This window comes from Pantherophis guttatus, chromosome 5, assembly GCF_059756535.1.
Source record: "Pantherophis guttatus breed Tessera chromosome 5, ASM5975653v1, whole genome shotgun sequence".
In the NCBI taxonomy this organism is placed as follows: Eukaryota; Metazoa; Chordata; class Lepidosauria; order Squamata; family Colubridae; genus Pantherophis; species Pantherophis guttatus.
The window spans coordinates 41,796,530-41,819,269 of NC_142067.1; the positions used below are offsets into that span (position 1 = coordinate 41,796,530).

Below are 22,740 nucleotides of genomic sequence, written 5' to 3' on the forward strand. Positions count from 1 at the left end.
AATTTTTTAGTAGTTTGAAAATGATAGTTTTATTAACTCTTCAAACAAAGAGTAAGCAACAAAAATATTGACTGATATAATTATTATTACCAACCAAAATCAATTTATTTCAGAATGAAGAATGAAATATATTGAAGGCTTGGTATTGTTAATCTACCACAGTCCATATTGGTAGATTCTTTTTTTACTTAGTATTCTAGGGCTGGGACAAATTCACACAGCTGAAACCTAGGTTTCTTCATCCATTCCTTGTCTAATAACCTAATTAATACAACACCCTAAATTTTGGATACATATTTAATAGTGACTTTATTCTTCCATAAATAACCATGTTGGAACATGGAATAATGCACAGTTACGGAAGAGATGTACTTGATTTCTTTATGAAGCATTTCACAATGAAAGAATTACAGTCAACTCATGTGAGGAACTGTGGAAAATAGTAAGTGTGGAAAAAATGAGAATTATAGAATAGCTTTATTTTATTTTATTTATTAAAATTAATGTCACTATCAAGTGTCTCTAGATGGCTTACAAGAAGATAAAATTGCAATATAAAATATGAAAATTATAAATATTGATATTAGAGTTAACATTTCTTGCCTCATTTCCAGTAGAATTGAAGTCAAGAAAAGGGTGGATGGATAGCTGGCAAGTTCTTACTGTCTAGAAACAGCTTTTGCAGATTTCTCGATAGAAATGATTAGGCCCCTTTCTGCTGAATAGTGTATCATATAACCAATACCGGTAGCAGGGTTATATAGATATAGAATACTTTTTTAAAAAAATTGATTTATATGCTGCCCTTCTCCGGAGACTCAGGGCGGCTTACAATGCGTTAAGCAATAGCCTTCATACTTTTGTATATTTATACAAAGTCAGCTTATTGCCCCCACAATCTGGGTCCTCATTTCACCTACCTTTGAAAGGATGGAAGGCTGAGTCAACCTTGAGCCTGGTGAGATTTGAACTTGCAGTAATTGCAAGCAGCAGATGTTAATCTGTTAATAACAGTGCTTTAGTCCACTGTACTACAGGCTCTTGTAATACTGAACACTGAAAACCTACATCTATTTTCCCTGGTACCAAAATAGATAACTTCCATTTTGAGTCAACTATGAATGATTTTTCTGCTACTGTATATTTAGATGCTAGTTTAAAGACATTTAGGTTAAGAGTAAAAATGATATAATAATTTCACTCTAGCTGAAAAGTATTCTACATTAGACTTTTAAATGGCATCCTTACTTATTCTGTTCAAATAATGAATTAGGGCAAAACCTGCTTTTAGATGGATTGTTCGTAGTACTAATAAAAAGGTATCATAAAGTTATTCCATCTTTTGTTCCTTAATAGACTTTCTGTGATAAGTTAAAAGATGGTAGACGCCTTGGAGGAAAAATAAAGAAAAATAAAAAAAAATAAAGAAGCTACAGTTGAATGAAAATAATGTTTCGATTCCAAATCCCTTAATGACACATAGTGAAAAGTCATTACAAAATATAAGTCTTTTACCTACACAAATATATTATTGTTTTTAATCAAAGCTATAAAGTTGGATATGAATAGAAAAATAAAAATTAATTTATATAAAACACCAAAAATAATAGCAAATAAATAGCAAATAACAATAAATATATTGTGCTTATACAGTTATTATATATTGATAACATATTCAAGGTTAATAGCCTGATTAAGACAGAGTCTTTTAACTACACAAATATATTATTGTTTTTAAATCAAAGCTGTAAAGTTAGATATGAATAGAAAAATAAAAATTAAAGAATTTAATCAACAGATTTATATGTATCAAGATGGCAAATAGTTATATTGTATATTGCTTATGTTTTAGTGATTTATAGGCTGCACAAAGGATATTGTATCTTTATGTTTTGAAAGGACATATTATAATATATAATTCCAAAGATAATTTTTTCATATTTTTATCTCTTTAAAGATAACTAACAAATGTATATAAAATCTATGTAACTCAATGCATTCATATATGTATATTATTATTACAGTTTCATTTCTTTAAGTTCCATCATTTTTAAAAGTTGAAAGTGGTGTAATAAAAATGGTCTCAAAGCAATATATATATATATATACATGTGTGTGTGTGTGTGTATACAGACATACTGTAATTTTTATTTACCACTGTGAAGTTGCTTTGAAATGTTTTCTTGTACATATATTTGTCATTCAGAAAATATTTTTTTAAAATAAATTCACTGAGAACTCAAAATAGTTGTTTGTGGAATGGCAGGACCATGTTTAACATTTATAAAACATGAGAGTTGCATGACCAGGGATTAGATGGAATTTCACTTTTTCAGTGCAGTACATGTTAAAGTTTAACTCTTAAAGTTTCCATAAACCAGTATCTTTCAATCTAATTAGATATTTTATTGACCAACAGGTGGCAGTATCATACTCTTTTTTTCTTCAGCTATATTCTCAATCAATTACGGTACTATATTTAGAAGCTTTTGCAATATTCTTTCAACATCAGTTTCTTGATTCAAGTAAATATAACTGAATTATTAGGATTTTTTTTTTTTAAAAAAAATCAAATTATACTGGTAACATTTTCACTCAGGACATCCTTTGAAAAATGTAGATATAGGGAGAGCTAAATATATTTACTTGTAAATAGTATTTGTATGGTGTGTGGTTTGTGTGTGTGTATGTGTCTTTGGAATAGATAGGTGCATATAGTCTGTTTTTTTATTTAAATTAATGTTTCTGTCTAATAAATATTACATTTGTATTGCATACACTAGAAATCCTAAGACCATTTAAATCATTGCATATATAGGGTTAATTTGAAAAGGGTCTCTTTTGGTTGCCCTCCCCCTCCCCACCAGTGTTTTTGTGCTGCCTCAGAAGAGGATTCTGAGATGGGTGAATGAAGAAAGTTGGCAGTGTAGGCAAAGAGGAAAATATTCCCAGCTGAGTCACCCAACTAGTGAAGGTTAGCCCAACTGCCCAGTTAAAGCAAGTAGCTGCCTATATTGGGTGGAAGTGATAAAGGAAGATACCAGAGTTAATGTCAATGACAAAGATATTGATTCATAGGCACAGGAATAGGCAGTGTTAAACTACTTTTGTATTTTTATCAAAAATGGATAGAAAATATAAAATGATAGACGATCCATCCAGATAATACTGGATGACGGACCTCTCAGGTCAGATGGCATTCAATATGCTTCTGAGGAACTTTTGGAATAATAATAGGGTTTACCACATGAAAACCTTCAAGATGTTTGATTCCTAATGTTCCTAGACAGAAAAAGAAAATCTGAAGCTGCAAAGACAGAATTACAATAGAGACGTGGAACGTAAGAAGCATGAAAACAGGAAAGTTGAACACAATAAAAGATGAAATAAAAATATTTAGACATCAGCGTATTGAGATGGAATGGGATTGGAGATTTACAGTCAGAAAATCACAGCAGTTACTACTCAGGACGTGAAAAACAAGGAAAGGCATTGTTTTATATTTATGAAAGGTATAGCAAGATTACTAACCATGCAAAGTCCTGACAGCTGCTTCTTATGAGTAGACTGTAGGAAACTGAAGTTTTGAAGACGGCTTCTGAGTTGAGTGGCTGGAAGTTGAGGGATTCCATCTAAACTCACAGTCATAACTCAGTCTTTATGGACAAAAAGTTCAACTGAGTGTCATTTCTTAATCACCATTGGAATCACTTCTTACTAATTTTGAAATATTAAGAACCTTTGGAACAGCAAATTTTTATTGCATTCACTGGGTGAATCTATTTATTATAGAAGATGTTTTAAATAGGAGTTTACAGATTTAGAAAAATATTTTTGAATAATCAGTAAATGAGTGTTTAGAGTGTTGATTTTGGAAAACTAAAAGCAGATTAAAGGTTCAGATGGATTTGAAATAAGAATTTGAAATTAATTATAGGGATCCTTCCCACTGGAAACTGTGATTGCTTTGTTTTTTGGGACAAAAACATGATAAGATGGGACTTTGAATATTGGCTATTAGAGGAAATCAAAAGAAATTAAAAATTACAATTAAAGGAGAAGAATACTCAGATTTGACATACTACTACAGAATGAACAAAACATGTTAACAATAAATTCTAATTGTAATCTTTAATTAAAAAATATTTTAAACAATATTTTTATAGATGAACACATCAGATGAGCATACAGAAATCAAATTGACTATAGTATTGCTAAAGAGATGTTGAGAAGCTTAAATATAATATCAAAAAATGGCCAAGTACTGACTGTTGAAGACATCATGACCTGCGCATGTGCAAGCTCCAAGTTGATCTAACAAAGAAAGACACTCAATTTCCATGATATGATATTGAACATATAGCCATCATTTTCAAAGAGAATATCAAAAATCACTTTGAAGTCCTGAACCTAATTGATAGAGAACATGAGAAATGATCTTAAATTGTTAAGAATGAATGTGAGAATAGATTGCCAAAGATGAAGAAACACAAGAACGTAAACTGGTTAGAAGAACAAATTGTGGAAATTGTCAAAAAGTGAAAAGAAGTCAAATTCAAGAATGACAAACATTTAAGAAGAATCTTAACAAGAGGTTATCAAAGAGTTGATTAAATAGACCTTGAAGAAAGAGGATAGGAAGAATAGTGATGCCTGAAGAAGACTCCCAATAATAAAATGGACAGTTAAGAAACAAACAAATGATGCATTGAACAAAACAACCTAGACCTGTGATGGCGAACCTATGGCACACATGCCAGAGATAGCATGCAGCGCCCTCTCTGTGGGCATGCAAACTGCCGCTCCAGTTCAGCTCCACCACACATGCGCACATGCCTCCTGCCAGCCAGTTGGTCTTCAGGTCCTGCTGTGCATACATGGGGACGCGGGTGGGGTGGGGAACATGCAGGGAGGCCTTGCACACAAGCATGGGGGCGCGCATGAGTGGGTGGGGTGCATGCAGGGGGCACATGTGTGTATGGGAATGCATGTGCAGGGGACACACATGCATGCACAGGGTTGCATGCGCATGGGCCGTGTGCACATTGCATTTTGGGTGTTTACTTTGGACACTCGGTCCGGAAAAGGTTAGCCATCTGACCTGACTGATCTAGCTCTAATTCTAAGAAAGGTAGAGGGAAATAGTAGAAGATGACTGAAATCAAGGTGGATGGGATTACATTACAGAGGCTATAGTGGATATTCCATTGAAAGACTTTAAAGAGTGCAATATGGGCAAATGATCATGGAAAAAACTTGTCTCTGAGGTAGCTAAGAATTGACACCAACTTGATGACACATAATCAATTGATCACTATAGTTGATTTCTGTGGTCAATTTTCAGTAATTGTGATGGCTTTAAGATTTCTTCAGGTGTAGATTGATATCTACTAATTATGCAAACATGTGTCCCACCTAAGTATTAAACATGCCATATTTTCACATTAAGAGTTTATAGTGGATATTACAGAACTGTCCTGTTCAACTTGGAAAAATTAGTTCAAATTTGAAAGTGTATTTTATATGTAAATATCAATTTTGGGCTGGATGATCATGAAAAGACTCAGTATAGGGGAAAAAAGGAAAACTTTGAATTCTGTAGGTAAACAGCGGTTATTAAAAGCCAAAGGTGTTGCCCTAAGATCATACCACCTTTTAAAAAAATATTTCTTTTGAAAGAAAAAAGCGATAAAACAGGTTATTAAGCCTCTAATAATCCCTCTGGTATTTGGCAGCAAATAAAAAACTGTTTTTAAAAAAATGGTTCCAAGCATTAAAATATAGTCTGTTTCTGCTACAAATTACAATGGACAATCTATGGACCAGTCTCGTAGATCAACCTATTTCACAGAGTTGTTGTGGAAAAAATAGAAGGAGGAAGGACTGTTAGGTATATCGGCTGCGTGGGATTATTTATACAAATAATAAAGGAGGGATAAAAATAAATAAACAAAAAATAAATAAATAAAAACTTCCTTTGAGTCAGTTCTACACTGGTTTCTAGTGGATGGTATAAATAATCCTCATATCAACTGTTTGAACACTGATCCTGGTTTTCTTTGTCCTTTTCCACAGAGTGATGAGTACCACTACTATAAAGCATCTTGGAGACATGGCTGTAAAAATGAAGTTTGCATAGCCCGGTACTACAAAGAATAATGTACAGACTGAAGTACTGAACTACATCAAATGAGAATTTGTCTTTTGGATAAAAATCAAAATAACTCATTACAATTTACATATAGTAGCTGAAATACTGTAACTTTCATTTGTGTAGAATTTGTAGTAAATTTATAGCTCTAGCTGTCTGCTGTTGGAATGAAATTGTATTTGCTTATTTTTATTGCCTGTTCTGGTCATAAATCCATGGACTTCTATATATTGTCTATCATTGTTGCTTACCCTTTTATTACAGGTTGGGGATTATTATTATTTTTTCTTTAGGGTAATTTTGACACAGCCTTAACTTATGTAAGCTTTACTGTATAATTTATATCCTTATAATAAAATCACATACTTAATAAGCTTGTTACATGCTGACAGTCTTATTGCAGTCTTTCTGCTGATGTAGTTTATTGCAGCTATATTTGTTCCTTGGTGTACACTTTACTTTCAAACAATATGTGTGAAATCTTGTAGTACTGATGCATGGTGTATAAATGCTGCATGGATTTATAACTAGAAAACCCATCACAAAGAATGAGCAGTATTTAAAGCTTTTCTGATTCAGGCACAGAAACAAACCTTATCTTACCCTTCTATTCACACCATCAAATCAACTTCATAGCCTTTTTGAATGTGGGTATCTACTATTTTTTAAAGCATAAGACATTCTCTTTATATAAGTTATAAAGATAGGAAACATCTGTGAAAAAGCGAGAGGAGGATAGGTCCTAACATAGAAATAGGTTTCAAGTACTGAAATTAGAATGAGTAATAGAAGCAATCCATGGTGTAAAAATGTAATTGCGGGATGTGACAGTTGTGCTGCAACAACATTAGCTTCAGCAGGCATCATGCTTTGAAGATTAGAGCAGTACCACATTTTACGATCAAGCTGGGCAAATAGACTAAGTATCATTGTTATTACTTGCATTTAGCAGATACCAGATTGGGAGCTGTCCTTTTCTGTTTTTAGATTTGGAAAGAATTTGGGTTTAGGAAAAATAACCCTCCTAAAATATGGGTTTTTCTAAGCCAACTGAAATGTTATAAAATTGTTGCAGGTTTTCTGTTGCTACACACACTATTATGTGAGAAATGTGCTTTTCTGAGAGAGAAAGAAAAATATTAACTAGTTCTAGAGCAAATATGTATTATTAGTGATGGGAGATATATTTAGTTCAGCTTGCATTTTTATGTGGATTTACTCAGTTCAGTCTTTTTAAACCTAATGGTAAATTTGAATGTAGCTTTATCTGCATAATTGGATATGAAAGTTATCACCAACTTTCAAAAATAGTGCCTCTACATATTCTACTCCTGTAGTCTATGATTGGGATCTTCAGTCAGTGAAAGAAACTGATGGAAATTCTGCCACAATGACAAAGGTTCAAATCTTTTCTTGCTTTTCTTTTTCAGCAAACTTTAGGATTATATTCTTTATGCAACCCAGCATTGTTATGTATTGAATAAAGCTCAACTTGAATAAAGGGTGTGGGAAGTTATAAAATCAGCCTCATTTCCTTCTTCTACCTCTTCCTAACAATATCCTTGACAAGTTTTGGAACTTGTCATCATCAGATTTATCAAATCAGTTGTCTGATAAAATTACTGCATCTATGGATATTAGAGTCCTTATATTTATGACTGGTACAGCTACTATTGCTTTTGATTCATTCCATGTTCAGAAGAATATGTAAACTGAATCACTATCAAACAATAACATAATGCAAATCCTGGAATGAAAGAAGAGTACAGATATCAGCCGGCATAATTAACAACTCTACTTTTGGTTTTATTTACTTATTTAAGCTTGTGACCGTTAAGCTTGCAGCTGTTAGCATGTCATTTTTATACTTCTTTGAAATAAATTTCCTTATTGCACATCTGTTGTGTGTGTACAATTAGTGTAGGAAATTAGAGAAAAATATTTTTTCTTTTCTAAGATGGATAAATTGAAAACCAAACTCATTGCATAATGATTTTAATAAACTGAAAATGTAGAATGTACATTTGTAAATGTAATTTGCAGGTGTAAATGTAAAATGTACAATGAATAATCTATACTGTCATTTTTCAGATGTTACATTCCTGGTTCTAGAAAATTAATGCTAAAAACTATTTTTAGTTCTTCAAGTGGTTATTATTAATATATGAACAGCACATCTGCACTATTAGTGACAGTGCTGAATGAGTGAAGAAAGATGACATAGCACTTGATTGAAAAGAACAGGTGATTTACTGACTCAGTAAATAAAAGCAAGTCTGAAAAGAAATTCTTTGTTATGCTGTGTGTTTGTAGAACACCCTTAATAGGTTTCCCATGTGCAAGTAACACAATTAAGCTTCTTAGATTTTAATTTAAATCAATATAATTTTATTTTCATTGGTTTTTAGCTTATAGACTTGGCTTTTTTTTTCATTTTTATCTTTTTGGATTTAAGAATGCTTTATTTTATTATATTAACTTTGGATTTGTGAGTAATTCAGAATGATGATGATTGCTTATTCAATAAATGAACAACATATTTTTATGTTACTTCTTTCATTGCTCATTGGTCATTGCTCATTGCTCAAGCCTGTTATTAACATTCAGCTGTCTGTAATTACTGTAAGTTCGAATCTCACCAGGCTCAAGGTTGACTCAGCCTTCTATCCTTTCTAAGGTAGGTAAATTGAGGACCCAGTTTGTGGGGGCAATAAGCTGACTTTGTATAAAAAATATACAAAAAAGTATGAAGGCTATTGCTTAACGCATTGTAAGCTGCCCTGAGTCTCCGGAGAAGGGTGGCATATAAATCTAATTAAAAAAAAAGAGAGGATTATTTGTCCTGTTTGCATATAGTAAAATGGAGAAGAAATTGAAGGTTTCACTTGATTCTGCATTTTCAAGAAGTGTACCTAAATCAGTGATGGCTAACCTTTTTGCCATCACCTGCCAAAAACGGGGTCGCAAGCTCGCATGCTCACACCCATAATTTTATGCACCCCCGCCGCCCGCACATGCGCGCACAATCGCCCCACGCTCCCCCTGCTTTTGGCATGCAATGGCACGGTGGCATGGTAGGCTCATTTTTTGCTCTCCCCAGGCTCCAGAGGCTTTCTAAGAGCCTGGAAAGGGTGAAAACAGCCTTCCCCAACTCCTGGAGACCCTCCCGAAGCCAGAAATGGCCCGTTTTCCAACTTCCGGTGGGGTGGGGAAGGCTGTTCTTGCCCTCCCCAGGCTTCTAGAAAGTCTCTGGAGCCTGGGGAAAACAAAAAATGGACCTTTTCCCACCCAGCCTTCCGGAGGCAGGAAACAAGTTGTTTCCCTACTTCCTGTGGGCCCAGAAGGCCTGAAAATCAGCTGGCCAGCACACGCATGCACGCCAGAGCTGAGCTCGCATGCCCACTGATATGACTCCGCATGCCACCTGTGGCATGCGTGCCATAGGTTCACCATCACAGATCTAAATGAATCCTTCTACCATCATCACATATATGTTAACTTGTGCTAATTTTTAGTTGGATCCATTTTCTTTTCATCCACACAGTGCTTCCTGTGTCACTAGTTGCCACACAACTCCAAAACATAATACATTCACTTGTATGTTTAGCAATTGCTAAAGTTATTTTTCACAAATATAATACTCTTTTTTCTCCAAATGTACATTGTATGGATTGTGACCAAACATTTCAATTTAATTCATTAGTCTATACCACTTTGCTCCTAAATGTGCCAGGATTATCTATTTGTTTTGGATATTTTAGATCATGGTTGCTTTTTGGTTGCCTGAGCTGCATTGGATCACATATAAAATATGTAGGATAATTACCGTATATAAATAACAAACTTACTTTATTTTTAAATATTTTTTTTATTATCTTGTGGGACTACATTACTAGCCATTCAAGCCTCCATCCGGCCAGTGGGCACAGTTTGGACATGCCTACTTTAGATGATGAAAAGTTTTCTTTTGACAATTCTTCATGCAGATTTCTGATTACATTCCAATTTTTGCTAAATTTGTCAATTTGTCATTGACAGTGATCCTTGAGTTTTGTTTTGCATATATGACCAATTTTCAGGTGATACTACCAAAGTTCTTTCTTTGTCTTCCAAATCTTGCTTTGACATCAACAGTTTCATGTAACTTCATTTCTTAATTCAGTTTTTCATAATTGAAACTGCTAAATGGATGGAGTTTTTTAAAATTTTATTTTCAAATGCTAAGGAGTCAAGATGAAAGTAGTCAGAATTAGGATCCCAATCTAAGAGATTAGAAGAGTCAGCATATTTGTTTGTTTGTGGCCTTGCATTCATAGTAGGCCTAACCCAGGGGTCTGCAACCTTCAACACTCAAAGAGCCATTTGGACCTGTTTCCCACAGAAAAAGAAAAACACCGGGAGCCAATAATTTAACAACTGATGTGACTCCCACCCAGTCACATGACTCCCCCAGCCATGTCTACCCAGCCGGTCATTAGGGCAGAGAACAAATTGTTAAATTATTTGCCCCACCTGGCCCCGTTCACCCCTTCCGTCCCAGCCACCTCTTGCCACACCTGGCCTTGAGTGTGTTGTTCACCTCTCTTTCTCTCTCTCTCTCTCTCTTCTCTCTCTCTCTCTCTCTTTCTTTTTCTTTCTCTGTATCTTTCTCTCTCTCTCTCTTTCTTTCTCTCCCCCTCCCTCCCTCCCTCTCTCCCACTCCCCACCCACACTTCCTAACCCGCACACCCAGGGAATAACTGTAAGGAAATTTGTCCAGGTTCTTTCTGTCTCTGGAAAGATATAAAAATAAACCTTGCATTGCAAAAGGAGTGACTGTCAGGCTGTTACATCACAGTACCATGAGGTTGCCATCTTAGATCGACGCACGCACTTCAGAGAAGCATCATCCCAAGCAGCAGCATACTCACAAAGGCATGCATACGCATCCTGCAACTCGGTCCAAAGTGGCTGGAAAATATAGTCCCTGGGTGCTCCTGAAAATGCTTGAAAGGCAAAGTACGGTATGCCTCCCCCCCCCACCATCACAAGGAAGCATCCACTGTATCCTTGCAAAACTAGGCAAAGGTGAAGAGAGGGGAGCAGACAGAGCCAAATCAAGCTGAATCAATCTGTCTCTCTCTCCCTCACTCCCTCCCCCCCTCTCTCTCCCCCCCCGACTGCAGCAGGAAATGGTGGGTGGCTACTTCTGGCCTTAGTTGATACTGGATACTGGCTCTTTGCCCCGAGACACTGGCCCGCCCCGAGACATAGCCAATAGCACTGCTGTTTCCAGGGGTGATTGGGGCAGAGTAGCATTGTGGCTCTGCGTCGTAATGGGCTCTAGGAGGAGGAGGGGACCCAGTCTCCCCCATTGTGAAGTGCACTAACTTCCACTGTGCTGTGCAAGGTGCTGCAAGAGCAGCAGGCAGGCCATGGAGGCAGCAGCAGCAGCAGTGTTGGGAGCTGCAGCAGAGGGCTGAAAGAGCCACATGCAGCTCCAGAGCCACGGGTTGCGGACACCCAGCCTAACCTAACAAGTTGATTGCCTTTTTGGGTTACTACTATTTGGTACCACTATTAAAGAAATTTTATTTTGGAAATCTTTTCAGATGAGAGCTGTTTCTGATTTTGAGATGCATCTCTTGTTCAGTAGATCCAAAATAGACTATACAACTCTAATGATACTTTTCCACACAAATAAAAGTGCAAAATTACATGTAACATAGATTTTGCTGATTTTTTTTTTTTAAAGCTATTTGCTTGGTCTCTTAACCTTCTCTTTTTAGGAAAAATGGTAAAGAGAGTTTGGGGATTACAATTGCACAGTGCCCTGGAGAAAGCAGATTATCTAGATCCTTTCAGTAATCAGAGATCAAACCTGGGCATCAGTTTTAGAACAGAATAGAATAGAATAACAGAGTTGGAAGGGACCTTGGATGTCTTAATCCAACCCCCTGCCCAGGCAGGAAACCCTACACCACTTCAGACAAATGGTTATCCAACATCTTCTTAAAAATTTCCAGTGTTGGGGCATTCACAACTTCTGCAGGCAAGTTGTTCCACTTATTAATTGTTCTAACTGTCAGGAAATTTCTCCTTAGTTCTAAGTTGCTTCTCTCCTTGATTAGTTTCCACCCATTGCTTCTTGTTCTAGCCTCAGGTGCTTTAAAGAATAGTTTGACTCCTTCTTCTTTGTGGCAACCCCTGAGATTTTGGAACACTGCTATCATGTCTCCCTAGTCCTTCTCTTCATTAAACTAGACATACCCAGTTCCTGCAACCGTTCTTCATATGTTTTAGCCTCCAGTCCCCTAATCATCTTTGTTGCTCTTCTCTGCACTCTTTCCAGAGTCTCAACATCTTTTTTACATCATGGCGACCAAAACTGAATGGAATATTCCAAGTGTGGCCTTACCAAGGCATTATAAAGTGGCATTAACACTTCACGTGATTTTGATTCTATCCTTCTGTTTATGCAACCCAGAACTGTGTTGGCTTTTTTGGCAGCTGCTGCACACTGCTGGCTCATATCTAAATGGTTGTCCACTAGGACTCCAAGATCCCTCTCACAATTACTACTATTGAGCAAGGTACCACGTATGGTACCTTTTGTTTTTCTTCCCTAAATGTAGAACCTTGCTTTTTTCACAGTTGAATTTCATTTTGTTAAATAGCGCCCAATGTTCAAGTCTGTCAAGATCATTCTGTATCTTGAGCCTATCTTCCGGAGCGCTGGCTATTCCTGCCAATTTGTGTCATCTGCAAATTTGATGAGTTCCCCATCTATCCTCTTGTCCAAGTCATTGATGAAAATGTTGAAGAGCACTGGGCCTTAAAAAGAGCCCTGGGGTACTCCACTGCATACTTCCCTGCATGTAGATGCAATTCCATTGAGGACTACACGTTGAGTGCAGTTGGTCAGCCAGATACAAATCCATCTGGTGGTGATGCTGTCTAATCCACATTTTTCTACTTTATCTAGTAGTAGGTTATGGTCTACTTTATCAAATGCTTTACTGAAGTCCAAGTAAATTATATCGACAGCATTCCTCTGGTCCACTAATTTTGTCACTTTGTCAAAGAATGCAATAAGATTAGTCTGGCATGATCTATTTTTGACAAACCCATGCTGGCTGTTGGTCATTACTTGGTTTGCTTCTAGGTGTTTAGTGATTCATTGTTTGATTATCTTTTCCAGAATCTTCCCTGGTATTGAGGTCAGGCTGATAGGTCTTTAGTTTCCTAGATCTATTTTTTTCCCCTTTTTTGAAGATGGGAACTACATTAGCTCTTTTCCAATCCTCTGGCAGTTCCCCTGTGCTCCAGGATCTTTGAAATATATAGTTCAGTGGTTCTGAGATCTCGTCTGCCAGTTCCTTCAGAACCTTGGGGTGTAATCCATCTGGTCCTGGTGATTTTAATGATGAGTTTTAATTATGATAACTGGGAATAAGTCATAAGTCTGATCTGTACTTTAATATGGTTGTTCTAGACCTTGAAAAATGCCATGGTTTCTCCAGAGTAGAGGAATAAAGAGGGGAAAAAAGCCCCAAAGGATATATGTTGTTGCCATGCACTCCACAGTGTGTATGGATTCTATTGAATATTTTTGTCAGTGTAAGCCACAGCAGTACTGCTTTCCTCTCCATAGAATTCTACCTGAAAGAATTGGTAATGTACATCGCTGTATTGATTTCTTTGATTTTTGTTTATCTGTTGTTCTTTTTTGCAGCTCTTACTGCATTTTGTCATCTATTAACATTTTGTTGGTTTCAAATTGACTTTTAGCTCTTTTACATTGTTCAAGGTCAATGTATCTAATAAATAAATGAATATGATAGATATTTGCACCCAACGTTCACAGATGAAATGGTTAATAACTGGCACGTAAGTTTTGACGTTTTCCGTGCCAAAATATTTGCCTTTTGACTGAGTGTCTCAAGCTGTCCACCATCTGGGTTTACATTCTTCCTGTCCAAAATTCAAACTGATGAATGCCCACCTACAACCAAATGTCCACACATTTTGCTATTTCAATATGAATCAGAATTGTATAGGAAAAGTGTGTCCTATCAATGTGATCAGGTTTATGAGTCTCTTCCTAAAATCTTAGCTGTTTCTGAAAAGAAATTTCATTCACCAAGATATCTGATTGCTTGAATTATCTAACTAACAGTTTTGGAATAGTGCCCTATGAATCTGCTTCAAAATATTTCTTTTTTTCCTTTTTAAATCAGTAGGTATTTCATGGCTAGAGTAATGATATGACTTTATGACTCATGTATTACATCTTTCCTTCTGCTATGTTTGGGGTGAAGAGATAGATACTATGATGCATAATTAAAGTAGGTGGTTGAATTTTTCATAACCAGCACACCCAACGTGTTTATTAAAAAGGATGTATAAACACACCAGCATCAATATACAGAAACATTTCAGCTTTGCCAAAGTGGAGGCAATAAATCCAAAACACGATAGGAAGATGATTTTAACCACTAAAAGGATTACAATTAATTAATTAAAAAAAGGAAAGATTTAAACAAACAACAAATATTCTAGAGTTCACTGTGAATTGGAGATATCATTTCTGAATTCATATTTCTGATCTGGTAAATTGTGATAGTTATTCTGATTTTACCAGCACCTAATAATGTTAGCTTGGTCTTAATTCTTACATCACATGGAGTTTCAAATGTGTTTAGAATCCCTTGGAGATGCAGTACAAGGTGAGCAAATTGTAGTGTTCCTGGCTGTCTATGGTTGATGATTAATACAAATGGGAGATCCCAACAAAATACCATAGTTTTAGTTTAGACTTTAGGGGAGTAAAAAGAAAAATGGCATGAAAGAACACAGGGCCAAACTATTTTCTGATCAACTCAGATGCATGAACTTGTCTCATGCTTGCCTTGAGAAAATGTTTCCCTTATATGCATGGCTCCCAGTAGCATTGTTTTTCACACAATAGCACAACACAATAGTGTTGAAGAAACTGACCCGGTAGCAGGAGCATGTAGCTGGGGCTAGTGGGCAAAATTGCCAGGCATTACCATGGATTGAAGTCCCATCCCTTTTTACACACACAAACAATATTGACACATGTGAAAGAGGGGGTTCAATCCAGTGGTGAAATCCAATTTTTTTTACTACCGGTTCTGTGGGCGTAGCTTGGTGGCGTGGCTTGTGGGTGTGGCTTGTGGGCATGGCAAGGGAAGGATACTGCAAAATTTCCATTCCCTCCCCACTCCTGAGGGAAGGATATTGTAAAATCTCCATTCCCACCGTACTCTGGGGCCAACCAGAGGTGATATTTGCTGGTTCTCTGAACTATTCAAAATTTCCGCTACCGGTTCTCCAAAACCTGTCAGAACCTGCTGGATTTCACCCCTGGTTCAATCTTTACTGTGCCTGCCATTTCGGCTTCCTTAAGCTTCCTGATGTGAATGTCCTTGCCAGGATGCAACTTTCCCAAACAACAACCTATTAGTTTCTATTCAAATCACTATAAACAAACCTGCTGTCAACTCTCCAACCAGCAGGGAACTCTAAAAGGCAATTTTCTTTCTATCTGCTTCTATCCAATAAGAAAAATATAAACTGCTGGTTAATTGTCTCTGCCTCCTCCCAACAAGAAAGGTTTCTTGAAGGAAGCAGTAAAGTTCAGAAGTGCAGAACACATTCAAACAATTCATCCATTCTCCTTCAGTTAAAACAAATGTGTTTGTCATTGCAGCCTTCTGCTTGATCCATAAATCTCCTCCTTACTAGCCCATTCTAATCCCATTTACTCCTCTTCAGCTATGTTAGCCATGATCCTATCACACAGGCACACTCTAAGCAGATTTTTTCCTTTTGGTCTCAGGCTAGGTATGCAGCCTAGCTAGGTATGCAGGCTAGGTATGCAGCCTAGTTATGTACAAGGTACCCCTCAATCACAATCTATACTAGCCAAACTACTCAACTACTCAAACTTCCTCCTTTACTTGTTATTCACAAGAAAGTTTTCTGCTCTTTATTTCCCAACAATGGGGTGGTGTCACTAAATCTTTGAGTAAATATCTCTCTGTTTAAAGCTCTGATTCTTAATTATCTTCTTGAGTAAGATTATTTCTTAATCAAGGCTAGCCATTTTTCTTCTTTAAAAGAGTACATCAAAGTTGTACTTTTTTATCTCACCCACAAATGATTTTCCAGGCCATTTTCCCTTCCATACCTCATGTCTAGTCAAAGTACTTGGTGTTGATTAAGTACTTCAGACTGATACTTAACTGCATGTTTTTCCAAATAACCATAACCATATTTTTCAGAGTATAAGATGCACTGGAGTATAAGACACACCTTAATTTTTGGGGAGGAAAATAGGAAGAAAAAAATCTGCCTACCAGATATTCATCTGGCTAGCATCCTTAGTCTGGTCAGCTTCATCACATTATTTTGCTGGTTTTGAGAGCGCACGTGCGCTCACATGCACTGGGTTGGGATAAAAAAAAGCTTCTAAAACACAGCTGATCTTTGGCGAGAGAAGCACTGAGAAAAGCAGGTGAAGCGTGGAAGATCACTTCATTTGCTAGCACCTTGTTAGGGCTAAAAACAGCTTCTAAAGCACAGCTGATCTTTGGAGAGAGAAGCACTGAGAAAAGCAGGCAAAAAAGCATGGAAGATCGCTTTACTTGCTAGGGCCTCATTAGAGCTGAAAAAAAGATTCGAAAAAGCTACATTCGGAGTATAAGACGCACCCAAATTTTCAACCTCTTTTGGGGGGGGGGAAAGTGCGTCTTATACTCTGAAAAATAGAGTATTTCAATTTTTTTTACACTGTAATCTGTTAGACACACTTCAAAGGCCCAAATTTCTCAAGAGAGATTTGGAGTGTGTGTATGTCCTTGAATTACGACCACAATTGAGTCCAAAATTTCCTCTGCTAAGCAAGACAATTGTTAAGTGAGTTTTGCCCCATTTTGCAACCTTTCTTTACACAGTTGAACCACTGCAGCTGTTAAATTAGTAATATGGTTGTTAAGTAAATCTGGCTCCCCCATTGACTTTGCTTGTCAGAAGGTCACAAAGGGTGACCACATGATGCCGGGACACTGCAACCATCATAAATATGAGTGAGTTGCTAAGTGTCCAAATTTTGAGCATGTGACCAATAGGGATGCCGTAACAGTTATAAATGCGAAATATGGTCATAACCAGGGTTCTACTTACCTTTACACCGGTTCGCAACAGGATTGTGCGCGCACCTTGCTTCTGCGCATGCGCAGAAGCTTCTGTGCATGTGCAGATCACTGATGATGACATCTGGGGCAGTGGGCGGGGCCTCCTGCCTGTTTTAGTACCGGTTCTTGTGAACCAGTCCGAACCGGGGGCAATTCACCACTGGTCATAACTCACTTTTTTCAGTGCTGTTGTAACTTCAAACAGTCATTAAATGTCTGTAAGTCAAGGAGTACTTGTAAATGAAGGACAAAAATATTATTCCATTAGTGAAATAACTGCACTTGTATTGTATTCAGCCTTAAAATTTATGATTGACTGCAGTCCAACACAGTGATGCTTGGAATTCAAAAGTACAAATTAATTATTTGTATTTAGAAAGATACTAATTATCTTTTCTCAACTTTTAGTGATGCCATTGTTCTAATGCCACACAGCATGTTCTGTGGCATTCCCAATAGCAAAATGTGCCCACTAGTACATGAGATCTAGGATTATGCTGTAATTATTCAACTTCAGAAAATACTATTGATTCATTAATTTGACTTCTTTTCTGGGTTTTAGAATCCAAATAGATTCTGAGTCTTTCAAATGTAAATTTGAAATTGTAAGCATCTGTTCTAAGATTGACTGCTTAAACTATGTAATAATTCAAGGATGTCATCTCCATATTTAGGCCCTCCAAGTATTACTTGCAGAAGAAATATTAAGACATAGGATAGCCTTTGGCAAATGAATTCAATTAAAGTATTTTAAAATCATCAATACAACTGACAACAGACATGTTATATACAAACATCTCAAATGGCTCAACATGCCTTGTACATGTTAGAGTAGAAATTTATTTTGCATCAAAGAAACTAGGGCAAAACTAGAGGAGATCCTGGTAAATTGTTTGTCAGAGAACAACAATATCAGAATTAGAACTGCAGTCTAAGTTAGAAGAGAAAACACATTGATTGGATTTAGTTGTGGAAAATGTATATGAGGAAGAAGCAGGACTTTCAGCTTTTTGGTTTGAACTTAATGCATTCTCATACCCAGTCAATGTTATTTTTTAAAGAATTGCCAGAAATAATCTCATCATGGATTATTCACCATCATTTCTACTGTAATTTGAAAGTTCTAAACATAATATCCTTTTTCCAAAGATCAAGTATATTGAGAAATTGGAGAGGATCAGAACACAGATATTGTATCTCTTCCCTTATCATGTCTCTTATTCTATCTACTGTACCTACCTAGCAGAAGGTACAAATGTAGTACCTCAAGCTCACATTGCTAAATTTATGCTTTAGAGTCTTGTTCAATGTGGAACATAAAAGATTTGTGAGAGTTATGTAAGGGAAATGAGACAGACCTAGTGACAATTCTCCATCAACCTTCTGATTAATTTCTGAACTACCCTGCCATCAAATATCACAGAAAGGAATAATCAACCTACTAACACCCACAGGTTAAAATGGAAGGACACTGAATAAAAGCAGGAATACCAAACCCCGAACACACTATATTTTAACGTGTCTGTCATCATACTTCAAGGATAAATTTGTACCTAAGAATTAAAGAAATACACAATGGCTCTAATTCACTGTTCTAGAGATACAAATTGTATTCATAGGAGTCTCTATACTATCTGCAACTTTGTCTTTTATTTCTCTGCAGGGACATGCATGTGGAGAATTATCCCTACATCAAAAAGATGGACATTGTTTTTTCATAAAGTGAGCATATGTTGTACATCAGAGAAACTTATGAGAAACTTTGAAATTACAATTTCAAAAAATTGCAGGACGTAACATATAGTTTCATCTCTGAAGTCTGGGCTTGAATAAGAAAAAGAAATATAAAGAAGTACCTTCTGATCTTCATCACAATAAATACAAACTTAATAACTCATCACCCCTATAATATTATATGCAAATATCTCTTCTTCTCATAACCCATCTCTTATCCATAAATCATTAACATATCATTGCTAGTGTCAGCAAAAAGTCTGTAAGGGAAACCTAGATTTATATAAACATGTCATTTTAACCTTGATCAAACATACTCAATTCCATACTCAATCCTTTTGCTTTCAACAATATTAATGTTTAGTTTACTTAGATGTGTCATAGAATTTGATCTCCTTTCAATTTTTATTTTTCCTGAAAGTTCTTTTAAGACTCTAATCAACTTCTTTGACCTGGAAGGGATTTTTTTTTCTTGGTCTTACCAATTTCTTGACTTGTCATTTATATTCCCACTTCTCTGTTTTATAATTCTTTTTTTCCAGGACTTCTGTAAATTCTTTATTTTGTCATTAAAGAAATTTTGTTTTGTCTCTTTATCTTATAAATCTTCCAAGATATTCTTTTTATTTTGCATCAATAATTTCTTTGTTAATATTTTCAAGATGTAATCTATCTATATGAGATTGAAGCTGCTATTTTGAATCCCATTCTTCACAAATATCATGAATTACTTCAAATATTGAAGCATGCATTCTTAGCCTGAGCAATAGCAACAGCACATAGACTTATATACCGCTTTACAGTGCTTTTACAGCCTTCTCTAAGCAGTTTACAGAGTCAGAATAATGCCCCCAACAATCTGAGTCTTCATTTTACTAACCTTGGAAGGATAGAAGGCCATGTCAACCTAGAGCTGGTGAGGATTGAACTGCGAACTGCAGTCAGCCAGAAGTCAGCAGAAGTAGCTTGAAGTGCTGCATTCTAACCACTGGGCCACCATGGCTCATGATGTCACAGCTGTGGTCATCGTTTCCACTAAATTGAAGATGTCTTAACTCCTTCATTCCTGTGGTCTCTTGTGTTAGATCACTTTTGCCAAGATCTTTTGAGGACTATGGTAAAAATTAATATTTAAGATAATTAAATTTAATAGATCGAACAGACTTGGCAGGTTTGCATATTAAAGAAGATGTGAAAAAGAAACATAGGAATGGGAAAATCTTGAATGTTGAACAGAAAAATTAGTGTGAGAGTAGCATTTAGATTAGAGGAATCCAGAAAAGCTCAAGACCATTTTCTTAAACTGTGGCAAAGTGAGACAGAGAGACAGAATAGCCCCCCAAGGATATTCTATTGCTTTTTCTGTGGAATTCATTGCCTTTGGAATTCATTGCTATTTTTTTCTTTATTTCATTTAACAGTATTGATTTCATAAAGTTATTTGAACTGATTTGGTCCCATTTGGCTATTATAAGAATTTTAACCTTAAGAACTTGTGCCTTAACTATTGTTAAGGCTGTAGTATTCCTTTCCTTTTCTTATTTTTCTTATTTATCTTGCAAATTATGAACCTGAGAATTGAAAATAGCTGAAGAGGTGAATGAAATAAGTAAACATATAAGATTAGATTGATTGCATCTACTTTTTCAATATGGACTGTTTGCAACATTTGTTCTGTGAAAATTGTTTTACCATCATTTTAGAAGGCTTTGCTATGTTTAGACAGGGCTGGTCCCTGCCTAGATGAGTTTCTCAGAAATGAGAACAAGAGGGCAGTGAAGTAGAGTAACAAGGAAGAATATGCAGTTTTATTTTAATTGTAGTATTCAAGCTTGGTTGCAGTTTTGACAACAACTCCACATGATAATTTAGGTGTGTGGACTAGAATTTACAGAAACAGTGAGACTGGGCAGGGATTTGAAGGCACTAAAAGAATTCCACTAGAAAAACTTGTGATGACCTTATGCAATTGTATCCTATAAAGAAAGAATTGTCAAAATAACTGGACATTACAATTTTTTCACTTGCAAGGACCAGTTTCTAGTACCAATACAGAATTGATACTTATATGGTAGGTAAATAAATAAAAAATCTTTTTTCACTCCCCATATTAAGAAGCAAAATGTCTAGATCTTTAAGACTTTTATTATAGAGAACTCATATAATAGACTGTCATTATTCTTGGTAACATTCTGTGAAACAAAGGAAAAAAAACTCTGAAAGCAAATCTTGTTTCATAACATTATGCGTCAGTATAGAGATGCCATGGCAATGTTAAGTACCTACATTTGCCTTTTGTGATAGAATGATGTCTGCATAAAATTGTATTTGTGTCAGTGGAATCAGGTTTGTGTTGCAATGGTCAACACTATAGAATGTCTTTCATAAGAATCTTAATCAGTTTTAATTTTAAAACCATAAATCTATGCAAGGAAAAGTTTGAGAATTTTTTTAAAAAAGTCTGTCTGTGCATGTGTGTGTGATCCTACAAATTTCCTGCTTGGGATTATTAAACATATATTTTAAATCCTTCTGAGGGATCTACATTTTCTTGAGTTTAAAGGAGCTTTAATCCTAGGCTTCTATTAGGACTGTGCCCCAACGTGGTGTAAGTGCTTAACTGGTAGGTAATTAAGCCAAGTTGTTTTTATACACTCAAGTATTCATCTTGAGCATGTAGGTTTTTCTATTCCTAGGCAATGCTTGGAATGGGTTTGTTTATGTGTATAAGTTTATAAAATAAATGTATTTTCTGATTCAATCTCTTTTCTGATTCAGAAGAATTGGAATGAGCTACCCTCCCATTGGGTTTATATTAAATGGCTTGGAATCAAGGATCCATCTACAAAGTGAAATTGGCAATCTTTGTGTGGCTCTAGTCTCTTTGTTGAATTAATGTAGTTGGTATATTAACAGTTTTTCATTCCAATTTAAGAATAAGCAGGCAAGTTTCTTTCCACCATCACAATAGCTTGCCTGTTAATTTGTGTTAACAGGTGTAGGTTTGAAGCTATTGAACTCTTTTGGTTATGTGGATTGGGAATTGCAGTTATTCTCCAAGAATTCCAAATAACTATGGTCATAAACATACATCAATTTTAATTTAAAGTACACACCAGCTGTCATTATTATTGATTAAATAGAAGCCTATTCCACTTCTCCTTCCATTTGCCATAAACCTTTTTGTGTGGTCTTTAAAGGTTAAATATGACCTCTTGAAAAAATTCTAAGTAAACTTTTAAACTTTTGCTTATCCTTTATACTCTTCTGTAGATGATTTTATTTTGTTTTCCCTTTGCTTTGTTAAAAAATAGACACACTTAAACCCCAGAACCTTCAGTTGTACATAAAATATTTTCTTTGCTCATAGTACTTCTCTCACTGCATCGTCTAATCTGAAGAGCTAGATCTAAAAGCCCATCTCATCTCCAATAATCTTCTTCAATCAATTTTACCTTCCATTGTTTGGAAGACTAATAATAAATCACTTGTGCTGTATGCCACCCTCTCGATTTTATTTATATTCATGGTTCTGAATACTTGAAATTTCTGTTTGTGCTCATTCTTGCTGCATGTGGTCCTAAAATTAAACAGGATTGCCGATATTGCCATGGGTTTTATTGGGACAAAAGGGTGAAAGAAACAGCTTGGTTG

The 22,740-nt window shown here is 35.9% G+C and overlaps 1 long non-coding RNA gene across 1 annotated transcript in view; it reads right to left on the reverse strand.

Annotated features, from left to right (window-relative positions):
* LOC132710339 (uncharacterized) overlaps positions 1-22,740 on the reverse strand; it is a 56,487-nt gene that overhangs the window by 26,368 nt on the left and 7,379 nt on the right. Inside the window, exon 2 of the long non-coding RNA XR_009621052.2 lies at positions 19,967-20,198. This is a non-coding gene — a long non-coding RNA (uncharacterized LOC132710339). The remainder of the gene's footprint in view (positions 1-19,966; positions 20,199-22,740) is intronic.